The sequence below is a fragment of the Narcine bancroftii genome, chromosome 12 (assembly GCF_036971445.1).
Source record: "Narcine bancroftii isolate sNarBan1 chromosome 12, sNarBan1.hap1, whole genome shotgun sequence".
Taxonomy (NCBI): Eukaryota; Metazoa; Chordata; class Chondrichthyes; order Torpediniformes; family Narcinidae; genus Narcine; species Narcine bancroftii.
In genome coordinates, this window is record NC_091480.1 from 74,473,900 (window position 1) to 74,483,658 (window position 9,759).

Genomic DNA, 9,759 nt, shown 5'->3' on the forward strand with positions numbered 1-9,759 from the left:
AACAATAAAAACGTAAGTCTACTCATGCAGAAAGTGTTAACCAAAAGCCGATTTGGAGAAAAAAATATCTACAACAGGAATTCAAGTAGCTTCGAGTTAGAAATGGGCCTTACTGAGAATAAATCTAAAATTTTAACAGAATCAAAACAGACTGAAAAGTCACATTAAGGTAAGTAATATTTATCTTGTTTTTCTATTAAATCAGTATAGCATGTAAAAATGCTGAATATTAACATATTTTTACAAGAATTGCATGGTGAATCTGAACACGTGCATGAAAAAATCAACATTTTGAATGTAAAAGGTTGGCTACCCCTGGTTTAGAGGGATATGGGATTCGCTTCGATAGACATTTTGGTTGGCATGGATGAGTTGGGCTGAAGGGCTTGTTTCTATAATGGGTTACTTTGTGAATCAATGATTTTGTGGGTTCCTCCTTGTCCCTTTCATGCACATACCCCTAATCCTAACCCAAAATTCATAACAAGGACTCTGGGCTTCAGTCACTGAGATTGTGTGTTGTGGGTTCAAGACTTCACACTTAAAGAGGGCAAGGACCCCTCCAAGGTCTGGGACTCACTTGAAAGAGTAGACATTAATCACATTTTCAGGTCAGGAAATTTGTACTTTGCCATAGGTCACCCAAAGGGAGTTCTGTAAAGTGGTTCTGCGGAATGCCCAGTGCCTGATAACTTAGAGGAATCGGCATAGCCCTCACTTGGTGGATTCCAGGCAGATTGTGTCATGAGTGGTGAGTGAGATGTGCCACAAAGGGAGTTCCATCCCATTCTAAACAGTCCAGACAGGAGAAACATTATCTCTGCATATACACAGTTAAACCTCTGGAAATTTTGTATATTTCAATGAGATCACTCCTCATTCTTTAAACTCTGGAGAGGAAGAGCCCATTCCATTTAATTTCTCTTCAGAGAACAATCCCTTGAAGAAGGGCTCAGGTCTGAAATGTTGGTTATATATCTTTAGCACTGTGGACGCTGCAATAGCTGCTGAGTTCCTCCAGCATTTTTGTGCTTTCACTACAACCACAGCAACTGCAGACTTTCAACCGAGGAATCAGGCTGATGAAACCTTATTGCATCCACTCTGCGTGCACATCCTTCAGTGGGAACAGTCGGTCATTGTAAAGAAAGAGATTGATTCAGTGAAAAGCAGCACAGTGTTATTGGGCATAAGTAAAGCACATGTGGACAAAGTCACACTGAAAATATCCTGATTCCAAGCAGATGACTGAGGGGGAGCACTTTGAAGACTGTAGTTAGAACTGGTAGAAGTCAAGGATCCTTCTTGGGATGAGGGATAGGTGGAGTGGAGGTGGGGGTGGGGGGGTGGTGTTTCACAGCTCACTGAGTAGCTGTTTAGTTTTGAAATGAGCAACACTTTGGCTTGCTGCTTTAAATCTGAGAGCAGTTTCAAACTGAGATGGATGTGTGAATTGTTCCATCTATCCCGTCCAATGATACCCACACCCTCCCCAACCCTGCCACCCCTTTCTCACCAACAGGGACAAAAAGACAACAGTGGGCTGATAACGATCAGAACACTCATTTTATCAGGGACGGATTGGTCTGGGTCATCACTCTTGCCAATGAGCTCATCCTCGGAATCAGGAAGAATGATCTGATGGCTTCCACACCCAGGTGTGGTCAGCAGATTGCCCTTGCACGGACAGCTGGGAGTGGTACAGTATTATTGGGAACACAGCATGGAAAGTGGTTATTTGCTCCATATGACTCACTTGTCAGCCTGCCTACTGTTTGTCTTTGGATCACGCTGTGGTAACTTAGTGAAAAAAATGGAGGATTTCACCCTTTTATCTCAACAAGTAATGCAAGAGGTCTTTAAGGATATTAGCTCCAGATCTCCTCTAATGTGGGAATTATCATAACATTTGCACTTTTGGCACAATCTGCTACGATTATAATGACAGGATTTTAGATTGACGTGTCCTGCTGAGCTTATTTCTAAGTGCTGAAAATAAAACGAAGCAGCACAAAAGCCTAGTACAAATGTAGCACCAACATAATGGTGCTCATGAGTGGTCGCCTGACCTCTGACTTCAAGTTTTTGCCTCTTACACAGGAGATGGGTACTTTTGTTGAAAGAAAAATCCAACTGGAAGCATCATGGTAAAATTACTGTAAAAACACAGAAATGCCGGAAGAACTCAGCAGGTCTCGCAGCGTCCATAAAGATGTACAACCAAGATATTTTCATCAAAGACTGAGTATAAAAGCTGCAACCATAGCATCTGCAGACTTTTGTGCTTCACTCCTGGTTAAATTACTGGCCTAGAAATCCAGATGTCAGCACAATTAATGCAGTGACATAAGTTCAAATTCTCACTCCAACAGTCGTTGTATTTACATTTGGTTCATTAATTAAATCAGGAATAATTACCTCAAAATACACTCACTGGTAAGCCAATGAAGACTTCATAAATAACTTAATTTAGGTGTCTGTTCCAGCAGTGAACCCAAGCTCCAGAATTCAAGTCACCCTCTTCAGCCCCTCATTCCAAACCAGATGTTAATGCCTGAGGCCTATCGGGAGCCCTGCACGCCATTCGCACCTCCCATATCCTAGGCCCGACATCTGGCCTATTGCAATCCACCAAAGAGTTTAGATTTATTTTCTTCAGCATGACAGCAGTACGTCACTTCAAAACAAGTTCAAGTTCTTTATATAGCTGCTTTTTCAACTTGCATTGACCAAAGTGCTGTACAAACCAAGGCAATTGATCGAAACTAGTACAACTATTTACAGAACAGTGGATTAAGACGTTAGGAACATACAAAGGGCTTCAGACGTTAAACACTAACGACAGAAGAAATGTTCTTAACCTGGATTTAAAGCAGTGGAGGGAGCGGGCTAGTTTAATGGTCAGGGGAATGGTGTTCCACAGTTTGGGGGCTGCAACTGCGAAAGCCCGGTCTCCCCTATGTGTGCGCTTAGTGCATGGAACAGCCAGATGTCCTGTTGTAGCTGACCTGAGCTGCTTGGGAGCGGAGTAGGGCGTAAGCAGATTGGAGATATGGGGTGGGGGGGGGGGCAAGGTCGTTGAGGGCCTTATATGTAAATAGCAGCAGCTTCAAGTCAATTCTGAGCCCCGCCGGCAGCCACTGGATGGAGGCCAGAATTGGAGTGATATGGTCCCTCTGCTTGGCACCTGTCAGGACCCTAGCTGCGGTATTCTGAACCAATTGGAGGCAGGTTAGGGAGGACTGGCTAATCTCAGTGTACAGACAGTTAGTGTAGTCCAGACATGAGACGATAAGGGCGTGAATAAACCTTTCAAGGTCCTTGAATGGGAGGTACGGTTTTATTTAAACAATGGCGCAGAACTGGAAAAAGCAGGCCTTCACCACAGCGTTAACTTGTTTGTCAAATGTGAAGGCAGGGTCGAATAGACCCCCAGGGATTTAATGTGGGGTTTAATACGAGTGGAAAGATTACCTGGGGAGTCATGTAACATTTTGGTGAAATTAGGGGGCGGCCGAATAGGATGATCTCAGATTTAGTCTCATTAAGTTGGAGGAAGTTGCGGGCCAGCCAGCATTTTATGTCTTCCAGACAGTTGGTGATTTTCGATTGGTCATCTGGTTTTGGAGGGAGGTAGAGTTGGGTGAAACAGTGGAAGGAGATGCCATGTTTCTGCATGATATGGCTGAGGGGGAGTATGTCCAGTGAGAAAAGAATGGAGCCTTGCAGAACCCTGCAGGAGAGGGTGGCTGAGGCAGATGAGTAGTTGCTCACGTTGACCTTGGAAGCCCTGTCACTGAGGTAAGATTTGAACCAGCTCAGGGGCACTCCAATGATGCCGACCTCCTGTTGGAGACAGTCTATCATGATAGACGGTGTCGAATGCTGTGCTGAGGTCTAGGAGCATTAGAACAGCAGCACCGCCCGAATCCATGGTGAGGAGTAGGTCATTGTATACCCTCAATAAGGCCAACTCTGTGCCGTGGTGGGCTTTGTATCTCGACTGAAACGTTATTTTATTTTGATAAAGGTAGGGAGATAGTTGGTTAAGTATTTTTCAAGGACTTTGGAGAGGAAAGGAAGTTTTGAAACAGGCCTGTAATGTTTGGCGATAGTGGGGGTCAAGGTTAGGTTTTTTTCAGGAGGAACTGAACCACTGCACGTTTTAAGCAGGTTGGGACAGAGCCAGGGAGCTGTTGATGATGGAGAAGATGCTCAGACCCACAAAACAAATGGGTGGCACAGTTGGCATAGCGGTTTGCGCAGCGCTGCTACAGCGCTGGTGATTGGGACCGGGGTTGGAATCTGAATGGAGTTTGGACACTCTCTCCATGTCTGTGTGGGTTTCCTTTGAGTGCTCTGCTTTCCTCTGTTCAAAATGTACCGGGGGTTGTAGGTTGAGTGGGTGTAATTGGGTGGCACGGGCATGTGGGGTGAAATGGCCTGTGACCTTGCCTCAGAAACATTCCTCCAAAAAGTCAAGGTTTCGGGGCAGTGATGACGGCATTTAATAAGTGTGTAGGAATGCAAGATATAAAGAAATGTCCAAATTTTGAGATTATAATAGAAATAGGCCAGCACGGTTAGCGTAGTGTAGTGGTCAACGTAATGACAGTGCAAATGAATCGGGTTCAAACCTGCTGCTGTGTCCGTAAGGAGTTGTAGGTTCTCCCATGACCATGTGGGTTTCCTCCGGGTGCTCTGGTCTCCTCCCACGAACCAAAGACGCGTGGAGTCAGTAGGTCAATCGAGTGAAACACGGAAGTCTGCAGACACCGTGATTGTAGTGAATACACACAGTGAATGCTGGAGGAGCTCAGCTGGTCTCGTAGCGTCCACCTTTACGATTGACCTTTCAGGCTGAGCACTTCTTCAAGGTATAAGCCAAAAGCAGGCAGGCATCTCAATAAAGGCCTAGAGACAAAGGGGGGAGAATGGAGGGAGAGGAGGTCTGAACACAAACTAAGGTGTTAATTGGATATGATAAGAGGATCATTGATTTTGGCCCTGTGAAAGGGCAAAGAGGGGAAAGGGAAGAGAGAGGACTAGAGGAAAGGAGACAGGTGGATGAAGGTGGTAATGGTCTAATGAAAACCGAAGAAGTCGATATTAATGCCATCCGATTGGAGAGGATCCAGACTGTGGTCCCTCCTAATTGTGGGTGATGTCAGTCCGACACTGCATGAGACCATGGACAGACATGTCAGCATGGAACTGGGAAGGGGAATTGAATGGGTGGGTGGCCACTGGGAGATCCATGCTACTGTTTTGGTAGATTAATTGATCCCATGTGTTTGGGTTCTTGCGCCTGAAGGGTCTGTTATCTCTAAACTTAAAAAAATAATTTCCCATGTAAGATTATGAAAAGAATCCCACACCACACAGTTAATTAATCTGTTTTCATCAGGCATGAAAATGAGGGCAGTCGGGCGTTCCATATGGAACAGGCAGCTTGTTTGTAATAATGATCCTATTGAAATGATTCCCATTAGCACCCCATCTGACACCACCTGCATCTCCCCCCTGACATGCTCGCTGTAATAGCAGTCACACCCAGTGATGTGAGAATTCGACACCAGCTGGGATGAGGTTTGTGTTAAATCATCAGGAAGTATGATAATATGAGTTGAATGGGCACATGGAAGCAGATAAAAATTACACGGGCTCCTACGCAAGCACCAGTCGGTACACGATTAACCTCAAACACTCGGGCACGAGTGACTGCCAAAGAACAGAATGATCCTTGCAGTGTAGTGGGAAAATTCCAACAGTTTTTTGGAATGTAGGGACCCCTGTATGCCAGTTAGCATGTTTTGTCAATGAGATCATGGATGATCTGTATTTAAGTTTCAGATTATTTGTCACCTTATACATGGTACAGTGAGAAGGGATTTCCTGCGGGCAGTCTAACGTGTTATCTCCAGCAGTCAAGATTCAAGATTCCTTTATTGTCATGTAATCGTAGAGAATGTGTAATATTACTCGAAACTGCCTTCTGCAAGGAGCGTCGCCATTAGTGTCGCCCGGCTGTGTACTCCTGTGTAAAGGGTACAATTTACTGTGTACAGATTTACAATGAATTTTACTCTGAGGGGCTTTTCACATCGCTTGACTGTCATTGCTGTGTCATGGGTAATGACTAGGGTATTCTGAACTGGCAAATAGCAATGGCATAAAAAAGTTTTATAAATGGGCCAATTGCCATGTGAGTGGTGTTGCATCTCAGAAAGTCTGACCTAAAAATATTAGGTTTGTGGAGGCAAATCAACTATTGCAGTGTTTTGATAGGAGTCAGTGTCATCATGAGCTCCATGGAATGAAGACGCTCAGTTCAATCATCTGGGAATCACACCCAGTGTTGATTTCATGCATGTAATTGCATGTGACTCAATTGCATTTTTGCTGGCAAAATAATCCTGCTTTTATTGTGAGAGTTTGCAAGAGTTTGAATTGTGAATTCTGTTTGCTTAGAGGCACTCGGAAGATGGCAGATGCTTGTATCTGAAGTTGTGCTCACTGGGTTCCAGCTTAAAGCACCAAGTGTTCGTTTTCTCCCATTGATGCTGCTCAATTCCAACAGAGGGTGATTAGATGCTGTAAAATAGACTGGCTTGTGAATAGTAAGTTCAAGCATCAGTTATTTTCTGACTTCAGTGGTCAGGAGATCACGGTGAGGGAGAAGGTGTGGGTGTGAGAGTGGCACTTTCGGAGCCAAGGGATGCTTTTGTTCTGACTGGAAGTCTCCAACCAGTGATACACTGCAGGGATCACTGCTGGGACCATATAAGTAAGTTTGCAGGCTTCTGTGTTTCACTTCTATTCTCGGTGAATGGCAGGGACCTCAGGCGTGTTGATCTACACCGAGACCTTGAAGCTCCTTGAAAACAGTGGCCTTAAGTTGAAATGCTAGTGAAAAAGGCATTCGATGGTACTTGTTTTCATAAGCTGTGCAAAACACTGGACTATTGAGTACAGTTTCAGACACCACACTCCAGGAAGGATGGTGTAGATTAGAAAGAGGGTAGAGAAGATTTACCAGTATGTTGCCTGGAATGGACAACTTTTGAAACATTGCACAGCTTGGGTTTATTCTCACTGTAGCAGATACAAATATGATGCTGAAGAGGTGTAGACAAGTGGATAGGAATGAAGCGGAGGGATATGGTCATAATATGGGGAAATGGAATCTTACATGTATTAGTATTCATTCAAACAGAACCTGCCGTTGTGACATTCTTTGTGGTCGAGTCTATTTTCCTCCCTGAATTCAGACAGAAGTTCACCTTAAAAGCTTTTGTTTTCATCCTCGGAGGGAAGACAAGTAATACAAAGATTTTTCTTCCTTCGCACATGGCCCTGAGTCAAGATGCTGTCACAGGTTTAAGAAAACATGACACCAAGATGAGAGACCAAGGTGGAGGAGTCCCATCCGCTGCAGCTCACCGATCTCCTGCTGAGAGCGAAGCAAAGTGTCCACGTCCTCCTGCCTGACTCAAAACCTGATGAGACACTGGCGATCAGTGCGGTGGGGGGGGGGGGGGGGGCAAGGGTGGGGGAGGCAAGGCGTATTGGCATTTCCAAGTAGGCCCTGAGGTGATGAGGTGATGGAACTAAGAGAGAGTCAGGCAGAGATTTTTTTTAACCTAAGGGTCACAATGAAAGAGCAAATTGAAGATCAAGAAGAGAAGGCTTTTAATAATTTTTAGTTGTAAAACAGGAGAGTCTGCAGACTCCTTGGTTGAAGTAAAAGCACAATGCTGGAGAAACTCAGCAGGCCAAACAGTGCACCTCATAGAGTAAAGATCACTCCCCGCTCTTCCTCTCTCTTCTCTATCCCCCGTCTCCTTTCCTCCAGCTCTCCACTCCCTTCCCTCTCCATTCACAGAGCTACTCCCCTCCCCCTGTTTGCTGCTGTGCCCTCCCTCCCTTATCCACCTATAACCTTCTGCCTCTGAGACTGTGCTCCTCCCCCTGCCCCTCAACCCCCCACCATTTTGTTCGGGCATCTGCCTACATTTTGCTCATACCTTGATAAAGGGTTCAAGCCCGAAACATTGGCTATATATCTTTATCTTTGCTACACTATTTGACCTGCTGAGTTTCTCCAGCGTTGTGCTTTTACTCAAATTATAGTTATATAGATATAAATTTTTGGTGCTGAACACTGGTTAATTTCTACCTGCACAATCACCCTGAAATATTTCTTAAATGGCAATGGAAATTAACATGAATTCATAAGCAATGTACAAACCTGTTTCTAATTATATCGAGACCAGTTACTAAAGAACATAATCTTTCAAGATTATTATCCTTAGTTTATATTATTGTTTTCTCTTTTGAGAAATAAAATCTGCAACAGGTGCTCAATGTCCACAAATAAGAATTGATGTCTCGTGAGATAATGGAAATTTCTAAAATCTTTAAGTCTTCTGTTATAGGACTTTAGACACACAAGGGACTGCAGATGCAGGAATTTGCTTGCAGTCTTGATGAAGGCTTCTGACCCGAAATGCAGACGGTTCTCTTTCTCCCTCTGTAGCTCCAGCAGATGGTTTTGAACTTTGTTCCACATGTGAAAGAATATCCTAAAATAAGCTCTTTCTTGGCAGGTTATGATGAACAAAACCGACCCTCATTGTGCAGTGAGTTGAAGTCTGAGCTGTCTTCCTCAAAAGGCAGCCAGCCCTTGGAATTTATATATCTGAAATTAGTTCATTTTTGTTGGGCACCAAGTAAGAGCTGAGCACAGTTCTAATGTTATTTAACTGGATGGTGAGAATGGCCTCCTTCCTGTTTATATAAAACTATTTCTGAATTTGTCACATTTTTTCTATCAGAGTCTTCTGTGTAAAAATTATATTTTTCATTGAAAATGTCCCTTATAATAGCCATTGTAATCCACATTAACTGACAAATTCGTTCAATGCTGCTTTTTGCTCCACCGATCAATAGAAGCCAGGAATAAATACAGCCTGGTAACAGCCACTATTGGCCCATGAGCCCGTGCCATCCAATTGCACCCCACTAATCTTCAATCCCCAGTACGTTTTGAAGGTGGGAGGAAGCTGGAGCCCCTGAAGGAAACCCATGCAGACACGGGGAGAATGTACAAACCCCTTACAGACAGTGGCGGATCTGAACCCCTGTCCCAAGCACTGGTGCTGTAACAGCTTTGCTCTAACCATGCTGCCTTAAGTCTCTTTCCTGCTGTTATCAGGCTCAAAGATGGACCTCTTTTTGGTAACTGGTCATACCCTGCACTGTTTTGATAGTACTTTTCTCTACACCCAGTAGTTTGTCTTGTAACAGTAGACCCTCTGCTCTTTGATTTACTTTAAAACTACACTTGGCATTACCTGCTCTACTTATGTATGAAATGACTTTCCTGGATAACACACAAATCACTGAATCAGGGTTCACGTGGCAATAAGCTATTCAATTCAACTCAATTCAATGACATTTTACTTCCCATCCCAAAGGCAAGGTGAAAGCTCAGTAAAACAAGATTGGAACTTTACATTTTTAAAATTGTGCTGCCACTTAGTATGTGAGTCCTTTTAGTAAACCATGCATCCATCTTCTTCTCACTAGAATAGATGTTGTAGATCTTTAAAAAATGTACACAGTCAGAGGAAGTGGAAATTGGAAATCATAGGCGTAGCTTATTTAAATAGGTTGGTGATATCATTAATGAGCTTAGACTTCCCAAGGCCTATACCAGTTGCACCACCAGTTGAAAGGAGACATCAAAATATTTGT

At 43.9% G+C, this 9,759-nt stretch overlaps 1 pseudogene; it reads right to left on the reverse strand.

Annotated features, from left to right (window-relative positions):
• Positions 1-2,969: 2,969 nt before the first annotated feature.
• On the reverse strand, positions 2,970-8,572 carry LOC138746660 (uncharacterized; annotated as a pseudogene).
• Between the last annotated feature and the right edge of the window lie 1,187 nt (positions 8,573-9,759).